The 19,926-nt window shown below is 41.0% G+C and overlaps 1 long non-coding RNA gene across 1 annotated transcript in view; it reads left to right on the top strand.

Annotated features, from left to right (window-relative positions):
* Positions 1-436: 436 nt before the first annotated feature.
* The window catches only part of LOC129015790 (uncharacterized), a 32,378-nt gene continuing 12,888 nt past the window's right edge, over positions 437-19,926 (top strand). The window contains exon 1 of the long non-coding RNA XR_008494661.1: positions 437-598. This is a non-coding gene — a long non-coding RNA (uncharacterized LOC129015790). The remainder of the gene's footprint in view (positions 599-19,926) is intronic.

The following is a 19,926-nucleotide window of genomic DNA, read 5'->3' as shown; positions in this document are numbered from 1 at the left end:
TTCCAACTGAGGCAGAAAGAATCGCCTTTTGATACGTTCCACAATTGGAATGCAAATTCTCTCCCATCTCCTAGACACCTGGGCCTGCCCCCATTTTTCTTGACTGTAATCTGTTTAGCTTGTGCATAAAATGGCAAAAACAAAGAGTCTTTCTGTAAAAGAAAAAGAAGAGGAAAGAAAGTAGATTCTGTGTCCTCTTCCCTAGTCCTTGCCAAATCTTTGCTCCCAGACCTCGGCAGGTGGCAGTGTACATGAGTCATGCAGTCTATCTTTCTGTTTTGTTTGTTATTAACCACTGAAATGATGGCACCATTCCTGGAGTTAGGCCTTCAACCAAAGAGCCGGGCCATCCGTGGCAATGCCTCCCAGGCTTGGGAGCTGGGAAAAGGCCCCTGGAGCTAGGGCATCCTGATTGTTCTTTCAAAGAAATCCCTCTTGTTCTTAGTCAACATGCTTGATACCAGCTAAAAAATGCAAAATGATCTTCAGGCAGGGATGGCACAAGGACCCTTGCTGAGCTGTGAAGCCTGGCTGTGAGGATTCCTGCATGGAAACATCAACATGTTGCCAGACTAGTATACGACTCAGCACCACACTGGTATGTAACCAGCTTAGCGGTCTGGAGGTTTTAGAGAAGCTGGGAAGTATTATTGCATGTTAGAGCTTGAGAACACAGGGCAGGCCAAAAGGTTAGGTTCTGATATGTGTGGAGGTTGAGTACCCGGCGCAGCACCTAGACGATGCTTCAGCTTGGCTTGCAACCAACAGGACACAACGGTGAAGGTACCCATTGCTTGGGGAAAAGGAGTAGGAGGCTGTGGTCATCACGGTTGGGGAAGGAAGCCATAGTTGAAACCACATATAAATAATTAGGAAGAAAAAAGACCATGGTGTCATATAGATTTGTAAATCTCTAAAAATGAGAATGGTTAGGGATACTGAAAAGAATTAAGTATTGTCATGAAATGCTTTCCTCCACTGTACATTAATTTTATTTAAACACTCTTATATAAGCATTTACTTTGTATCAGGCACTGTTTTGAAGACTGTGCAAGTATGAGCTCTCCTACGCCTCATTACAAACCCATGAGCTAAGCACTTTTAGGTCACCACTGTTTCAGGATCTGGAAAATGTGGTCCTGGAAGGTTAAGTCACTTACCTGAAGTCACCTAGCTTCCACGTGGGATTCACATGCAGGCAGCCCTGCTTGAGTTCACGGCCTCTCTCCAAGACTCAGGCAGCAGATCTTGGATACAAAGTGCTTAGAATACATTGCTTTCCCAGGAGCCACATTCAAGATGGGCTCATGTAATTCTTTGCTGTCCTTTTCAGGATCTGTCCTTGCCTCCAAGGCCCCAAATCTCCAATCTTCATGGTTGACCTCTGCTTATTTGATCTGGGATGTCTGCTGTGCAATGACGCCCTGTCTTTCTAGTTCTTGTTTGGTGGTCTGATTGAACCACAGGGCTCTCTTCGTGCACTTCATTCCTCTCTGCTCAGCTGGTATCTCTGTTTTAGGAAGGCGGGTGTGAATCCTTACACTCAGCTCTCATGGTCACTCATTTCTTCCAACTTCCTGCTCCTGATCCAGCCTCCATCACCTGCCTGCAGATAGCATTGCTACCAATGTCTATTGGGTAATGGATAGATATTCAAGGAATGTTTGTTGAATGAATGCATGAGTGAATAAATGACAAATAAACTATGCCTTTGCCAAAAGCCAAGCCCCTACACCTGCTCTCCTGTGGCGAGCTCCCATTTGAGACAATTATCCAAACACATTAATTCCTGAAAGAAAGAGCAGCCAGGAGTTCATTCCTTAGAGCAGAAAACACAAAAGGTTAAAAGTGGCTCTTTCTTTGAGTCCCCGACTGTGATTTCAGCACAGAGTGCAAATTCATTCCAGCTGGAAGGATTCCATTGTTGACATCTACAAAGCATTTGGAAAATCCTCATGGAGAAAAATGCTGGCAAAATCATGTAAGAAAAAAACGAATGAAATCTATGAATTTTATTATAATCACATAAAAATGACATTTGTTTATGGCCAAAGACTAGAAAGGAATATGAAATATCAAAATGGCTTATTATTTAGTGTATTGCAATTTGAATTTTTAAAAATACCTACTGATGATTGTTGTTGGTGTGTGTGTGTGTGTGTGTGAATGCATGTTCATGTGTGAGCATGCATGTGTGGAGAATAACAGGCTATGAAAAGATTGTACCATCATCCAAGGGAACTTTGCACTAAGTTATCAATCCTGACCTGTTCTTCAAAAGTAGGATGATTTCTGATTAAATTGTCCAGGTGATTACCCAAGTCCTAACCTCACAATAGCAGTGGTAGTCAACACCAGGTTGACACAGTTTCTATAATTGGGTAAGCATTGCACTTTGGGCCCAAGGTAGTCATCTTGTTGATAGCACATGGAAGGTATTTGGCAGCTAAAGGGCAGCTGAGCTAACATAGCACCTGGCTGTTAAGAACATATTAGAATGATTAAGAGAAAAGAAAGATAAATCTGTTTATGATGATGATGATGATGATTATTATTATATTTTAAGTTCTGGGATACATGTGCAGAACGTGCAGGTTTGTTACATAGGTATACACGTGCCATGGTGGTTTGCTGCACATATCAACCCGTCATCTACATTAGGTATTTCTCCTAATGCTATCCCTCCCCTAGCCCCCCACCCTATGACAGGCCCCAGTGTAGTGTTCCCCTCCCAGTGTCCATGTGTTCTCATTGTTCAACTCCCACTTATGAGTGAGAACATGGGGTGTTTGGTTTTCTATTCCTGTGTTAGTTTCCTGAGAATATGGTTTCCAGCTTCAACCATGTCCCTGCAAAGGACATGAACTCATCCTTTTTTATGGCTGTATAGTATTCCATGGTGTATATGTGCCACATTTTCTTTATCCAGTCTATCATTGATGGGCATTTGTGTTGGTTCCAAGTCTTTGGTATTGTGAACAGTGCTGCAATAAACACACATGTGCATGTGTCTTTATAGTAGAATGATTTATAATCTTTTGTGTATATACCCAGTAATGGGATTGCTGGGTCAAATGGTATGTCTGGATGTAGATCCTTGAGGAATCACCACATTGCCTTCAACAGTGATTGAACCAATTTACACTCCCACCAACAGTGTAAAAGCATTCCTATTTCTCCACATCGTCTCCAGCATCTGTTGTTTCTTGACTTTTTAATGATCACCATTCTAACTGGCATGAGATGGTATTTCATTGTGGTTTTGCTTGCATTTCTCTAATGACCAGTGATGATGAGCTTTTTTTCAAATGTTTGTGGGCTGCCTACATGTCTTCTTTTGAGAAGTGTCTGTTCATATCCTTCACCCACTTTTTGGCGGGATTGCTTGTTTTTTTCTTGTAAATTTGTTTAAGTTCTTTGTAGATTCTGGATATTAGCCCTTTGTCAGATGGATAGATTGCAAAAATTTTCTCCCATTCTGTATGTTGCCTGTTTATACTCTGATGATAGTTTATTTTTCTGTACAGAAGCTCTTCAGTTTAATTAGATCCCATTTGTCAATTTTGGCTTTTGTTGCAATTGCTTTTGTTGTTTCAGCCATGAAGTCTTTGCCCATGCCTATGTCCTGAATGGTATTGCCTAGGTTTTTGTCTAGGGTTTTTATGGTTTTAGGTCTTACATTTAAGTCTTTAATCCATCTTGAGTTAATTTTTGTACAAGATGTAAGGAAGAGGTCCAGTTTCAGTTTTCTGCATATGGCTAGCCAGTTTTCCCAACACTATTTATTAAATAGGGAATCCTTTCCCCATTGCTTGTTTTTGTCAGATTTGTCAAAGATCAGATGGTTGTAGGTGTGTGGTGTTATATCTGAGGCCTCTGTTCTGTTCCATTGGTCTATATATATGTTTTGGCACAAGTATCATGATGTTTTGGTTACTGTAGCCTTGTAGTATAGTTTGAAGTCAGGTAGCATGATGCCTCCAGCTTTGTTCTTTTTGCTTAGTGTCCTCTCGGCTACACAGGATCTTTTTTGGTTCCATATGAAATTTAAATTAGTTTTTTCTAATTCTGTGAAGAAAGTCAATGTAGCTTGATGGGGATAGCACTGATTTTATAAACTACTTTGGGCAATATGGCCATTTTCACGATATTGATTCTTCCTATCCATGAGCATGGAATATTTTTGCATTTGTCTGTGTCTTGTCTTATTTCTTTGAGAAGTGGTTTGTAGCTCTCCTTCAAGAAGTCCTTCACACCCTTTGTAAGTTTTATTTTTAGGTATTTTATTCTCTTTGTAGCAATTGTGAATAGGAGTTCACTAATGATTTGGCTCTCTGTTTGTCTATTATTGGTGTATAGGAATGCTTGTGATTTTTGCACATTGATTTTGTATCCTGAGATTTTGCTGAAGTTGCTTATCAGCTTAAGGAGATTTTGGGCTGAGAGGATGGGGTTTTTAAATATACAATCATGTCATCTGCAAACAAAGACAACTTGACTTCCTCTCTTCCTATTTGAATACCTTTATTTCTTTCTCTTGCCTGATTGCCCTGTCAGAACTTCCAACAGTATGTTGAAAAGGAGTGGTGAGAGAGGGCATCCTTCTCTTGTGCCGGTTTTCAAAGGGAATGCTTCTAGCTTTTGCCCATTTGGTATGATATTGGCTGTGGGTTTGTCATAAATAGCTCTTATTATTTTGAGATACATTCCATCAATACCTAGTTTATTGAGAGTTTTTAGCATAAAGGGGTATTGAATTTTATCGAAGGCCTTTTCTGCATCTATTGAGATAATCATGTGGTTTTTGTCATTGGTTCTGTTTATGTGATGGATTACATTTATTGATTTGCATATGTTGAACCAGACTTGCATCCCAGGGATGAAGTCGACTTGATTGTGGTGGATAAGCTTTTTGATGTGCTGCTGGATTTGGTTTGCCAGTATTTTATTGAGGATTTTTGCATCAATATTCATCAGGGATATTGGCCTGAAATTTTCTTTTTTTGTGTGTGTGTGTCTCTGCCAGGTTTTGGTATCAGGATGATGCTGGCCTCATAGAATGATTTAGAGAGGAATCTCTCTTTTTCTATTGTTTGGAATAGTTTCAGAAGGAATGGTACCAGCTCCTCTTTCTACGGCTGTGAATCCGTCTGATCCTGGGCTGTTTTTGTTGGTAGGTTATTAATTACTGCCTCAATTTCAGAACTTGTTATTGGTCTATTCAGGGATTCGACTTCCTCCCAGTATAGTCTTGGGTGGGTGTATGTGTCCTGGAATTTATCCATTTCTTCTAAATTTTCTAGTTTATTTGAGTAGAGGTATTTATAGTATTCTCTGATGGTAGTTTGTATTTCTGTGGGATCAGTGATGATATCCCCTTTATCGTTTTTTATTGTGTCTATTTGATTCTTTTCTCTTTTTTTTCTTTATTAGTCTGGTTAGCAGTCTATATATTTTATTAATTTTTTCAAAAAACCAGCTCCTGGATTCTTGATTTTTCGAAGATATTTTGCGTCTCTATCTTCTTCAGTTCTGCTCTGATCTAAGTTATTTCTTGTCTTCTGCTAGCTTTTGAATTTGTTTGCTCTTGCTTCTCTAGTTCTTTTAATTGTGATGTTAGGATGTCAATTTTAGATATTTCCTGCTTTCTCCTGTGAGCATTTAGTACTATAAATTTCCCTCTAAACACTGCTTTAGCTGTGTCCCAGAGATTCTGCTGCATTGTGTCTTTGTTCTCATTGGTTTCAAATAACTTATTTATTTCTCCCTTAATTTCGTTATTTACCCAATAGTCATTCAGGAGCAGGTTGTTCAGTTTTCATGTAGTTGTGCGGTTTTGAGTGAGTTTTTTAATCCTGGGTTCTAATTTGATTGCACTGTGGTCTGAGACACTGTTTGTTATGATTTCCATTCTCTTGCATTTGCTGAAGAGTGTTTTACTTCCAATTATGTGGTCAATTTTAGAGAAAGTGTGATGCGGTGCTTACAAGAATGTATAGTCTGTTGATTTGGGGTGGAGAGTTCCGTAGATGTCTATTAGGTCTGCTTGGTCCAGAGCTGAGTTCAAGTCCTAAATATCCTTGTTAATTTTCTGTCTCATTGCTCTGTCTAATACTGACGGTGGGGTGTTACAGTCTCCCACTATTATTGTGTGGGAGTCTAAGTCTCTTTGTAGGTCTCTAAGAACTTGCTTTATGAAACTGGGTGCTCCTGTATTGGGTGCATGTATATTTAAGATAGTTAGTTCTTCTTGTTGCATTGATCCCTTTACCATTATGTGATGCCCTTTTTTGTCTTTTTTGATCTTTGTTGGTTTGAAGTCTGTTTTATCAGAGACTCAGAGACTAGGATTGCAACCCCTGCTTTTTTTTTCCATTTGCTTGGTAAATATTACTCCATTCCTTTATTTTGAGCTTATGTGTGTCTTTGCACATGAGATAGGTCTCCTGAATACAGCACACCAATGGGTCTTGACTCTTTATCCAATTTGCCAGTCTGTGTCTTTTAATTGGGGCAGTTAGCCCATTTACGTTTAAACTTAATATTGTAATGTGTGAATTTGATCTTGTCATTATGATGCTAGCTAGTTATTTTGCCCATTAGTTGATGCAGTTTCTTCATAGTGTCGATAGTCTTTACAATTTGGTATGTTTTTGCAGTGGCTGATACTGGTTTTTCCTTTCCATATTTAGTGCTTCCTTCAGGAATTCTTGTAAGACAGGCCTGGTGTTGACAAAATCTTTCAGCATTTGCTTGTCTGTAAAGGATTTTATTTCTCCTTCACTTATGAAGCTTAGTTTGGCTGGATATGAAATTCTGGGTTGAAAAATCTTTTCTTTAAGAATGTTGAATATTGGCCCCCACTCTCTTCTGGCTTGTAGAGTTTCTGCAGAGAGATCTGCTCTTAGTCTGATGGGCTTCCCTTTGTGGGTAACCTGCCCTTTCTCTCTGGCTACCTTTAACACTTTTGCCTTCATTTCAACCTTGGTGAATCTGATGATTATGTGTCTTGGGGTTGCTCTTCTCAAGGAGTATCTTTGTGGTGTTCTCCATATTTCCTGAATTTGAACATTGGCCTGTCTTGCTAGGTTGGGGAAGTTCTCCTGGATAATATCCTGAAGAGTGTCTTGCAACCTGGTTCCATTCTCCCCATCACTTTCAGGTACACCAATCAAATGTAGGTTTGGTCTTTTCACATAGTCCCATGTTTCCTGGAGGCCTTGTTCATTCCTTTTCATTCTTTTTTCTCTAATCTTGTCTTCATGCTTTATCTCATTAAATTGATCTTCAATCTCTGATATCCTTTCTTCCACTTGATTGGTTTGGCTATTGATAATTGTGTATGCCTCACAAAGTCCTTGTGCTGTGTTTTTCAGTTCCATCAGCTCATTTATGTTCTTCTCTAAACTGGTTATTCTAGTTAGCAATTGCTCTAACCTTTTTTCTCAAGGTTCTTAGCTTCCTTGCATTGGGTTAGAACACACTCCTTTAGCTCGGGGAGTTTTTTATTACCCACCTTCTGAAGCCTACTTCTGTCAGTTCATCAAACTCATTCTCCATCTGGTTTTCTTCCCTTGCTGGCAAGGAGTTGTGGCCCTTTAGAGGAGAAGAGGCATTCTGGTTTTTGGAATTTTCAGCTCTTTTGCACTGGTTTTTCCTCATCTTCATGGATTTACCTACCTTTGGTCTTTGATGTTGGTGACCTTCTGATGGGGTTTCTGTGTGGGCATCCTTTTTGTTGATGTTGATGCTATTCCTTTCTGTTTGTTAGTTTTCCTTCTAACATTCAGGCCTCTCTTCTGCAGGTCTGCTGGAGTGTGCTGGAAGTCCACTCCAGACTCTGTTTGCCTGGGTATCACCAGCAGAGGCTGCAGAACAGCAAAGATTGCTGCCTGTTCCTTCCTCTGGAAGCTTTGTCCCAGAGGGGCACCTGCCAGATGCCAGCTGGAGCTCTCCTGTGTGAGGTGTCTGTTGGCCCCTGCTGGGAGGTGTCTCCCAGTCAGGAGGCATGGGGGTCAGGGACCCACTTGAGGAGGCAGTCTGTCCCTTAGCAGAGCTCAGGCACTGTGCTAGGAGATCCACTGCTCTCTTCAGAGCTGGCTGGCAGGAATGTTTAAGTCTGCTGAAGCTGCACCCATAAGCCGCCCCTTCCCCCAGGTGTTCTGTCCCAGGGAGACAGGAGTTTTATCTATAAGCCCCTGACTGGGGCTACTGCCTTTTTTCAGAGATGCCCTGCCCAGAGAGGAGGACTCTAGAGAGGCAGTCTGGCTACAGCAGTTTTGCCAAGCTGTGGTGGGTTCCGTCCAGTCCAAACTTCCCAGAGGCTTTGTTTACACTGTGAGGGGAAACCTGCCTACTCAAGCCTCAGTAATGGCAGATGCCCCTCCCCCACAAAGCTTGAGCATCCCAGGTCAACTTCAGACTGCTGTGCTGGCAGCAAGAATTTCCAGCCAGTGCCTTGCTGGGCTCTGTAGGGGTGGGATCCGCTGAGCTAGACCACTTGGTTCCCTGGCTTCAGCCCCCTTTCCCAGGGAGTGAATGGTCCTGTCTCGCTGGCATTCCAGGCACCACTGGGGTATATAAAAAAAAAAAACTGCAGCTAGCTCGGTGTCTGCCCAAAGGGCCACCCAGTTTTGTGCTTGAAACCCAGGGCCCTGGTGGTGTAGGTGAGGCAATGCCCCACCCTGCATCTGCTCTCCCTTCATGGGCTGCACCCACTGTCTATCCAGTCCCAGTGAGATGAGCCAGGTACCTTAGTTGGAAATGCAGATATCGCCCACCTTCTGCATTGATCTCACTGGGAGCTGCAGACTAGAGCTGTTCCTATTCAGCCATCTTGCACGCAACTCCCAAATCTGTTTTTAAAAAGGGAAAAGAAGGCTGGGTGCGGTGGCTCACGCTTGTAATCTCAGCACTTTGGGAGGCCAAGGTGGGCGGATAACCTGAGGTCAGTTCGAGACCAGCCTGACCAACATGTAGAAACCCCATCTCTACTAAAAACACAAAATTAGCTGGGCGTGGTGGGGAATGCCTGTAATCCCAGTTACTCAGGAGGCTGAGACAGGAGAATTACTTGCATCCCTGGAGGCGGAGGTTGCAGTGAGCTGAGATCATGCCATTGCACTCCATCCTGGGCAACAAGAGCAAAACTCCATCTCAGAAAAAAAAAAAAAGAAAAAAAGGAAAAAGACAAGCCGAGTTTAGCAAGAATCCTACTCATATGGAAGTCGTATTCATTGAGCACTTCCTACATGCAGAGTTTGAAGTTATTTTATTGTTCCTTAAAATAATGCCCAACGTTGCTCAACCATAATTGTCAATGGCATTTGATGGATGAATGATCTAATGAATATGCATTTGAAATATCTTTTTAACTTCCTATTTAATTATGTTTGTACATAATTAACTCATGTGTTATTATCTAAATAATAGAAATATGAACTTCTACTTTAAAAAGGATACATATCCAGAAGATCTTGAAGATAAAGGTGTGAGTGTAGTGTTTGATTTGAGAGGTGATCTCAGGAGACACCAGTAGAGGAGAGTGAATGAAAAGGCCAATCCTTGGGGCATAGATGAGGAGGTTTCCACTATAGATAAGCAGGAGTCAGTGTCCATATGGGAAAACATGTTTCAGAGTTGGCCTACCCAAGAAGTAGGGAAGCTGGGGTGTGCACCAACTCCCATTCATCGGTGGCCGAGGGATACTCCCATGGATGGTAACTGCCTAGCAATTCCAGTCTGCCCTGGACTCTGGCTCAGCTGCTCCCATTTCCAGAGGCATACTACCAGCAAGACATCTTTAGTAGGAATGGTGAGTGTCAAGGTCGTATGGATGAGGCATCTTCTGTACCTGCTACTGACAAGCATATCAAGTAATTTACTACTGCTTTTTTTGGTATCTACATCAGAAATGCTTCTGTACTGTTGCTTAATCTAATCTCAGCATAGGACACTATCATCTCTCTTTCTGTCAATTCACAGGCATCATAGCTAGTGTAGCCTACCACAGAGTAAATAACCCATTAATATTTTTTAAATAAACAAATAACATATAACTCAAGGCCCAGTTCAAATCTCACTTCCTTCAAGAAATGCTCTCTAGGCCAGCACTGTGGTTCACACCTGTAATCTCAGCACTTTGGGAGGCTGAGGTGGGTAGATTGCTTGATCCCAAGAGTTTGAGACCAGCCTGGGCAGCATGGCAAAACCCTGTCTCTGCAAAAAATACAAAAATTAGCTGGGTTTGGTAGCACATGCCTGTAGTCCCAGCTACTCGGGAGACTGATGTGGGAGGATCACCTGAGTCCAGGGAAGTCAAGGCTGCAGTGAGTGGTGTTGTTGCCACGGCATGCTAGCCTGGGCTACAGAGTGGGACACTGTCTCAAAAAAAAAAAAGAAATACTCTCTAATTTTCTCTTAGAAATACTTTCTAAGTGTCCCAGAACACTTTGCACTTCAATTACAGACCTTTGCTCTACATCTTTTCTTGTTGAGAATAATTTGCCTGTTCCTGGCCCTGCAGCTTATCAGCAAAGATCTGGTCAACACAGGGAGAGTGAGAGTCCGCAGTTTTTAGCTATTATCTGTGACTAGGTGGGTGAGCCTAATTTTCAGGTGTAGTACTAGGAAGCTTCTTGCTCCTATGTTCATGCTTCTAAGCCATGCTATTCAAGTTCAACTTTCACAGCAATGAAGCCAATCTTGATTTGTGTGACTTCTCTGCTTTTGTCAATTGGTTCTGAACTCAGGCAGGAAAGAGGGTTCTTATTTATTGTGTCCCTCTCAAATTCCTACCATACAATGCAGAGACTTCAAGCTTCCAAAACAGTATTAGAAGGAACACTTCTACAATCCAAGGCATTTAGGATTCTCATGGATAATAACCCCTGCTGAAGGTGACCTCATGATGAAAATGCCTACAAACTGATGAAGAAACAAACCACCATGAGGGAGAGTCAGCATGTGCCACAATGAGAGAATGCACTGCCCTGATCCCAGAGATAACACAAAAATCTGTATATGACACATGTGCTCCTTCAAATATAATCCCAGTCCATTCTCTGCAGGGTAGAAAGAGCGATATTATCAAAAAACATAAATCAGATCCCTCCCACATCCCAATCCTGCTTAATCTTCTGTGATAGCTTCCAATTGTGCTTAGAATAAACATAAGCTTCCTAGGTTATCCTGCAGGTGTGGGCGCTACCAACCTCACCAGGTGGATTCAAAAACACCTGCCCACTCCATATCCTCAAAACAAGTTTTTCAGATTCTAGAACACATCATTCCTTGCACACATTGGTTCTTCGGCCCAGAACTCCTTTCTGGTTCTTTAGGCATCTAGTTCCCCTAAACTTATATTCTCTAGAATTCACCTCAATCATTAATTTCTCACAGAAGACTCCTCTGACCATCCTGCTGAGGTCAAATCTTTTTATATGTTTGTTTGTCAAATCTTATTACGTGCATAGCACCAAGTTCCTTTTCTTCCCCATATTTATCAGACTTGTGTTTCTACCATTGTGTGGGTAATTTCATCAAGGTTGTTCAGTGGAATGTTAGCTCTTTTAAGTCAAAGTCTGTTCTTTGGCCGGTCATGGTGGCTCACACCTGTAATCCCACCACTTTGGGAGGCCAAGGCAGGCAGATCATGAGGTCAGTATTTCGAGACCAGCTTGGTCAATATGGTGAAACCCTGTCTCTACTAAAAATACAAAAAAAATTAGCCAGACGTGGTGTCATGCACCTGTAGTCTCAGCTACTCGGGAGGCTGAGGCAGGAGAATCTCTTGAACCTGGGAGGCGGAGGTTGCAGTGAGCCGAGATTGCGCCACTGCACTCCAGCCTGGATGACAGAGCAATATTCTGTCTCAAAAAAAAAAAAAAAGTCTGTTCTTTGCATCCTCAGTACCTAATATTGTGCACAGCATCATAAAGATGCCTCTTAAATGTCTCTTGTATGAATGAGTAAGTAGATGTATCTTGAATGAATGAGTGTGGCAGACCCATTTATCAGCTGTTGTGAGTGTGGCCTGATCATGGCTCACAGCTGCACCCCTTCCTTGGAGAATTGCCTTTGGCTGATAAAGGTCACCTCAACGGAAGAATAAATGCCCTAGAGCAGTCTGTAGCTAATGACTGTTGATATGAGTACAAAATCTGGTTTCCCACAAGGAGATGCCACTTCCCACCCTCTAGGATGGCTGCAATCAAAAAGATAGATAATGACGAGTATTGTTGAGGATGTGGAGAAATTGAAACCCACATTCATTACTGGCGGGAATGTAAAATGTGCGGCCACTGTGGAAAACAGTTTGGTAGTTTCTCAAAAAGTTAAATGTAGAATTATCATATTATTCAGCAATTCCACTCCTATGTACATACCCAAGGGAATTGAAAGAAGTATTTAAACAAAAACCTTGTACACAAATATTTATAGAAGAACTATTCAGGAGTGCCAAAAGGTGGAAACCACCCAAATGTCCATCAACTAATGAATAGATAAACAAAATGTGCCTGGGCACTGTGACTCACACCTATAATCCTCACACTTTGGGAGGCTGAGGAAGGCAGATCACTTGAGGTCAGGAGTTCAAGACCAGCCTGGTCAACATGGCAAAACCCTATCTCTACTAAAAATACAAAAATAGCCAGGTGTGGTGGTGCACACCTGTAATTCCAGCTACTCAGGAGGCTGAGGCATGAGAATCACTTGAACCCAGGAGGTGGAAGCTGCAGTGAGCTGAGATCGCACCACTGCACTCCAGCCTGGGTGATAGAGTGAGACTCTGTCTCAAACAAAAAAAAAAAAAAAAAAAAAAAAAAAAAGTGGTATATGCATGCAATGAAATACTACTCAGTCTTAAAAAGAAATGAGTACATATGCAAATCCATAGAGACAGAAAGCAGATGAGTGGTTGCCAGGGGCTGAGGGGAGGAGAGAATGGGAGTGAAAACAAATGGATACAGGGTTTCCTTTTAGGGTGAAGAAAAAGTACCGAAATTAGATAGTGGTGCTGGTTGCACAACATTGTGAATGTACCTAATACTAGTCAATTGCACACTTTAAAATTGTTAAAATGGTATTTTATCTTATGTATATTTTATCACAATTTGTATTGCTTTTTTAAAAGTTTTTGTTTTAGATTCAGGGAGCACCTGTGCAAGTTTGTTACATGGGTATGTTGTGTGTTGCTGAGGTTTGGGTTTCTAATGATCCTGTTGCCCAAGCAGCAAACCTAGTTACAGATGGGTAATTTTTAACCGTTGTTCCCCTCCTCCCCTTCCTCCTTTTCGAATCCTTAGTATCAGCCGGGCGCGGTGGCTCATGCCTGTAATCCCAGCCCTTTGGGAGGCTGAGGTGGTGGATCACGAAGTTAGGAGATCAAGACCATCCTGGCTACCATGGTGAAACCCTGTCTCTACTAAAAATACAAAAAATTAGCCAGGGATGGTGGCACACGCCTGTAGTCCCAGCTACTTGGGAGACTGAGGCAGGAGAATTGCTTGAACCCAGGAGGTGGAGGTTGCAGTGATCTGAGATTGTGCCACTGCACTCCAGCCTGAGCAGCAGAGCCAGACTCCATCTCAAAAAAAAAAAAGAAAAAAGAAAAAAGAAAAGAATCCCTTGTATCTGTCATCCTAACTTTGTGTCTATTTGTACCCAGTGTTTAGCCCCTACTTATAAGTGCAAACATGGTATTTGGTTTTCTGTTTCTGCATTAATTTGCTTAGGATAACAGCCTCTAGCTGCATCCATGTTGCTGCAAAGGACGTTATTTCATTCCTTTTTATGGCTGCATAGTATTCCATGGTGTATATGTGTCACATTTTCTTTATCCAATCCACCATTGATGAGCACCTAGGTTGATTCCATTTGTTTGCTATTATGTGACAACTTTTAGAAAGGGCTGGCACTTTGCTGCCACAAGGCAAGGATGCCCCTGTGTTGGGACACATGCTCCAGCATCCCACACTGATCAGGCCAACTTTAGACCTTACCTGGCACATCCTTGCTCGGCTCTTGCCTCTCCCCTATCTAGCGTTCTTCTCTCACTTTCAGGTTTCTCCTAAGAGCAGTCCCTCCCTCAATTAAAAAAGGACTTTTTAATTCTTCTCTCAGGCTCCACTTTTATGGAACGTGACCTCAAACCGTAAGTGAACCGGTGGATAAAATAAATGTGCAAATTTTTTTTTATTTTTTATTTCTTTATTTTTCTTTATTTAGTTTAGAAATGGGGTCCCACTGTGTCACCCAGGTTGGTGTGCATTGGCATAATCATAGGTCACTGCAGCTTCCAACCTCTCACCTCAAGCAAACTTCTTTCATCAGCCCCGCAGTAGGTAGGACTACGGGCGTGCACCAACTCACCTGGATGATTTTTTTTTAAGTTTTATAGAGATAGGGTCTTGCTATGTTGCCCAGGCTGATCTTGAACTTCTTGGTCTCAAGCAATCTTCCCACTTCAGTTTCCAAAATGCTGGGATTACAGGCACAAGCCACTGCATCCAGCCTACATAATTTTTGTAAATGCTCAAGCCCTCTAAGCTTGGAGCTGGGATTCAAACCCACATGAGGTTGACTCCAAAGTCCACTCTCTAACTATTAGGGTGCCTTCCCTAACGAGTTCACTGAGGAAAATATGGCTTTGTGGAGCTGATGATGTTCCTTTAGGGTCCACACTTCTGCCCCTTTTCCTGCAGATATTCTTTGAATATCTGCACCTCAGACTAAATGGAAAGCCTAATCTCAGTGGCTTTTTTCTCTGCAACCTCAAGCCCTGTATAACAATTATAACATACAAACACACACACACACACATACACACACACACAAAATGAAAACAGCCCATCCCCCAGCCCTTCCATGTAACAGAGAAGTTACTGTATCTAGAAACCCAGCTGTCCAAACTGAGATCGCCAGTCTCCAAGCATATAGAAAGATTGGATTAACTCATTTGTCCTTGTGAAGACATTAATATTGTTCCATCACTGAGCAGCTGAAACCCCGGATAAATCTCTATTTAAAGGCAAATTTGTAAATGCCTAAGTGTAGTCATAATAATAGTGTTGTAATTCTTATTGAACATGCTCAGAGTGGTGGATTATTTATAGCATCGTGTTCAACGTCAAATACTTCAGAACACAAATTATAAACTCTTAGAGTTTGGGGGAAGTTTATAGAAAAGGAGACAATAGAAGTAAAATCTAATTTGGGGGAATAATGGTGAGAAATTACTCAACCAAATTAGAAATCAGTTTTACTCACTTCGTGGATGGTGTCCAGACTGACAAAGGAGAAGGAAGATGGATGGTTTTCCAGTAAATGCCACTAGCAGACAGAAACAATCTAGTATGTTCCAATTCCTCATTCCTCTGCATGGCTAGATGTGAGTGAGAAGGCATCTTTGTTGGCTATTACGATGTAACAAAGAGCCATAAAGTCTCAATGGCACTTAATAATAAGCTTTATTTCTCACTCATCCATCTGTAGTTTGATTGGAGCTGAGCTGATCTTGTCTGAACTTAGCTGGGCCTGGTCCGGGGTGGCAAATTAGACTCAGATATGTTCTCCATTTCTCTACTCTCCCGAAGCTGGCAGGTACCTGAGACACGCTCTTCTCATGGTGGTGGCAGGAGTTAAGACTGCAAGCCAAACATACTGACACATGTCAAACTTCTATGCTTGTCATATCTACCAATGTTCCACTGGCCAAAGTAAATCCCATGGCCAAACTCAAAGTAAGAAGCAGGTAAGGGTACTCTGTCCACTATAAGGACAAAATAAGGCTGTAGTTACACTAATCTACTATGGAATGTATCAGTCCCTTAAGTTACCATAACAAAATAACATAAACTAGATGGTTTATAAATTACAGAAATTTATTTCTCACAGTTGTGGAGGCTGGGAAGTCCAAGAGCAAAGCAGATTCAGTGTCAGGTAAGGGCCCACTTTCTGGCTTAAACACAGTGGCATCTTGTGACATCTTCACATGGTGGAAGTAACAGGAGATCCCTCTCAGGTCTCTTTTGTAAGAGCATAAATTCCATTCATGAAAGTGCCACCTTCATGACCGAATTACCTCCCAAAGGCAACACCTCTGAATATCATCACTTTGAGGGTTGGGATTTAACATATTAATATTGGGGGGACACAAACATTCAAATCATAGCATGGAGGAATGAGGACATAGAGAAATAACTAAGTCTATTGCGAGAGCCAATGCTACCCAAATAGTGCTATAGTGCTTTTTTTTTTCTTTAGACCCAGATAATAGAAAAAACATTATTAGCAAGAGTTTTTGTTTGCCTAATTCTGATAATAATAGCAATCTCTCTTTGGGGAACTACCCGTCCCCTTTCTATATATAATTCAGTTGGGGCTGATCTTCTCCAGCCTCTAGGAAACAACAAGAAATGGGAGACTGGCCAATCAGAGGAACTCATCCTCTTGGCCATATGGTTTCATTCAGGGATGAGCATGTGACTTATGATGAGGCAATAGAAGCCAAGCTTGGGACTTTGGATAAAGCTGCCTAAAAAGCTCTTTCTGAATATGCACAGCATGTTAAAGTTGGAAAATAAAATTTAGTAACTGTCTTGGTTCATTTTGTGTTGTTAGAATACCCAAGGCTGAGTAATTTATAAAGAAAAAAGGTTTATTTTTAGATCATGATTTTGATCCAAAAAAGAAAGTTAAAGATTGGGCATCTGCTTCTGGCGAGGGCCTCAGGGCCTGTTTTTCAAGCCTTTCCAACCTCTTTCCCTACATACACATCACTTTCTGAGAAAAGTTTCATATGGCACTATCAGTCTGGGTTTTTCTCTAACTTCTCAGTCATGAAGTGACTTCATTCTTACTGTTTTACCTCTTGAACTCAGAAAATCATTTTAGAGACATCACTATTGTCATAGCAACATTAGTTAAATTAAAATGTTATAAAGTTTTAGAGCATTACCAGTTTAGATGGAAACCAGAGATATTTCTTAAAAATGCTCTAAGAACCAAACAAAAAGGAGATTCCAGAAAGTAAATTAAATGCATAAGTGTTAACATTGTTTGTGCCCGAAAACCAAATGTTGGATGCCAGATAATAAGAAAAATGGGTAGTTATAATATAAAAGGTTGATAAAAAAGATTGGGTATTTCTATAATCTACTTTCCTGCCTCTCCAATTAATAGTAAATTTATTATGGTTTTCTTCATGATGATTTGGAATGCCAAGTTTTCAGTCTTAAAACCTCAGGCCAGATAAACATTTTAGGTGATTAGAAAAAACACACACACACATTTAGAAAATGACGTTCTGAGAAGCCTGCAGGAAGAAATTCACACCATTCTTTACAGTTTCATTACAGAAGATGAAAAAATATCTGTCAAATTAGCTTTGCTCAATCTCATAAATGGTGGGAATGCAAAAACAAATGCAAATAGCAAAGCACAATTTGTTTTCCTTCAGTGGAGTGATTGGAAAGATTCCGGTTTCTGCTATATATAATGCAAGGTCCCATCAGAAATCTCAGCTCTGGATCCAGCTAGCATAATATTCATTCCTAAGGCAACTATATGTGTGTAGGGAAGAGGTAGGAGGAGGAAAGGGAGAAGAGCTGCGATAAGGACTCTATGCTTGCCTCTGGAATTTCCTAATTCTGTGCCTTCATGAAATGATCTTGAAAGCCCCATATCCAAAAATCACAATTCTAGAAGTGTTTGATCTACATTCCAGGAACCAAGCTCGTTACCTAGATACAGGTGGTTTAAGTTAATATAAGCATGATTACCATTGTTAATTGTCTTATTTATTATATCAGCAGTATTGCTATGTAATAACCCCATGCCTCAGTGGCTTAAAACAGCCACGAATGCCTGGGAGTCAGCTGATCTAGACTAATGGGCTGTAGGCGGCTCCGCACTACAGGTCTCTCATCCTCTCCTGAGACCAATAGGCTATCCCAGGCATGCCCTTCTCATGGCGTTAGTAGAAGTGAAAGGGATCAAACAGAAACAATGGGGCCTCTTGAGGCCTGGGCTTCAACCTGGCACATCATCACTTCTGTCTCATGCTACTGATCAAAGGAAGTCACGTGGCCAAGCCAAGAACCAAGGGTTGCAAAATATGCCTCTCCCCTTTTGTGGAGGAACCTCAAAGTCACACAGCAAAGGGCATGCAGAGAGGATAAAGTGAAGAATTGGAGCTATTAATTCAATCTATTACTTTTTATTTTTAAAATATTTATTCATATATTCATTTATTCATTTTTTTATTCATTCTTTCAATAAATATTTACTGAGCAGAAAATGTAACACATGAACCAGGTGTGGTGGCATGCACCTGTACTCCCAGCTACACTGGAGGCTGAGGCAGAAGGATCACTTGAGCCCAAGAGTTCAAGTTCAGCCTGGGTAACATAGAAAGACTGAACCGCTAAACTTGCATTTTCATATAATAATAAATAGGTAAACAAATAACTAAAACAATAGAATGTCATCATAAGTTCTGTGAAGGAAATAAAGAACATTGATAAAAAATAATTCAATAATGGAAGAGATGAGGTGGCTAATTCAGAAAGTGTGGTAAGAGAAGCACACACTCCCTATTCCATTTATCTGCTACCTGATTCACGTATGTAGTGAAGTCATGAAAACCCAACCTTTAATGCCTGCTGTACACCACTCTATTTGATGCCAGTCCTGAAATATGTTGATTAACCCAGGAGAATTAAAAATATTAAAAGCCCTCATAGTTCTCTGATGCCTTACATTTACAATATGTTTTTTCAACTATTGCATCGTTTGAGTTTCATGGTGTTTCTTGTCGATAGTCTGGGTAGGAATTAGATAGCAAAGCATGGGTAATAGAGGATGCTGTGAGGCATAGGAAGAAGGGTGGTCCCAAGAGGACTAAAGTTTACTCTCCAGGAGAAAAAGAAAATAATGAGAATCAGGTAATGGATGAGAGGTAGAGAAGATTTTGTAAGCTGGCAAGAGATGTGAAAGCTAATGCATCAAACATGCGGTTGTTGACATCTAAATACCCCTCCCACACAAAGCATCATGGGGCACAAGGCAGTGTGAAGAAAGGATGGAAGGAAGATTTGCTGGCTTCACATATTAGCCCTTAGTTATTTTCAAGTTTTATCTTTTCGCAGAATTACCATTCAATCCAGCAATCCCATTAGTAGATACACACCCAAAGGAAAAGAAATCATTCTACCAAAAAGACATATGCACTTGTATGTTCACTACAGCACTATTCACAATAGCAAAGACATGGGATCAACCTAAGTGCTCATCAACAGTGAACTGGATAAAGAAAATGTGTTACATATACACCATGAAATTCTACACAGCCATAAAAACGGAATAGAATCATGTCTTTTGCAGCATCACAGATGCAACTAGAGGCCATTATCCTAAGCAAATTAATGCAGAAGCAGAAAACCAAATACCACATATTCTCACTTACAAGTGGAAGCTAAACATTGAGTACATATGGACATAAAAAGGAGCACAATAGACACCAGGGGCTACTGAAGAGGGAAAGTGGGAGGAGGGCAAGGGCTGAAAAACGGCCTATCAAGTACTATGCTCACTACCTGGGTGACAGGATCATTGTGTACCAAACCTCAGCAACATGGAATGTACTCCCTTGAACCTAAAATAAAAGTTGAAAAAATAAATAAATTAATAAAAGTAAATCAGGTCAAACATGAAGAATAATTTATGTTTTCCTTAAAACATAATATAGTCACGTCATTTTACCTTTTTTTTAGTAAGCGTCAGTAAAATGCATACAAAAGAAAGATGACTACCTGGTCTAAAGGAGATGAAATTCTTGAGTGAAAAGCACAACGAACAAAACAACATTGATAGGCATATATAGTTTGGGGTTTTTGTTTTTTGTTTTTTGTTTTTGAGACGGAG

This window comes from Pongo pygmaeus, chromosome 18, assembly GCF_028885625.2.
Source record: "Pongo pygmaeus isolate AG05252 chromosome 18, NHGRI_mPonPyg2-v2.0_pri, whole genome shotgun sequence".
In the NCBI taxonomy this organism is placed as follows: Eukaryota; Metazoa; Chordata; class Mammalia; order Primates; family Hominidae; genus Pongo; species Pongo pygmaeus.
Note: the sequence above shows the minus strand (reverse complement) of the source record. Positions and strands in the feature narration are given on the sequence as shown.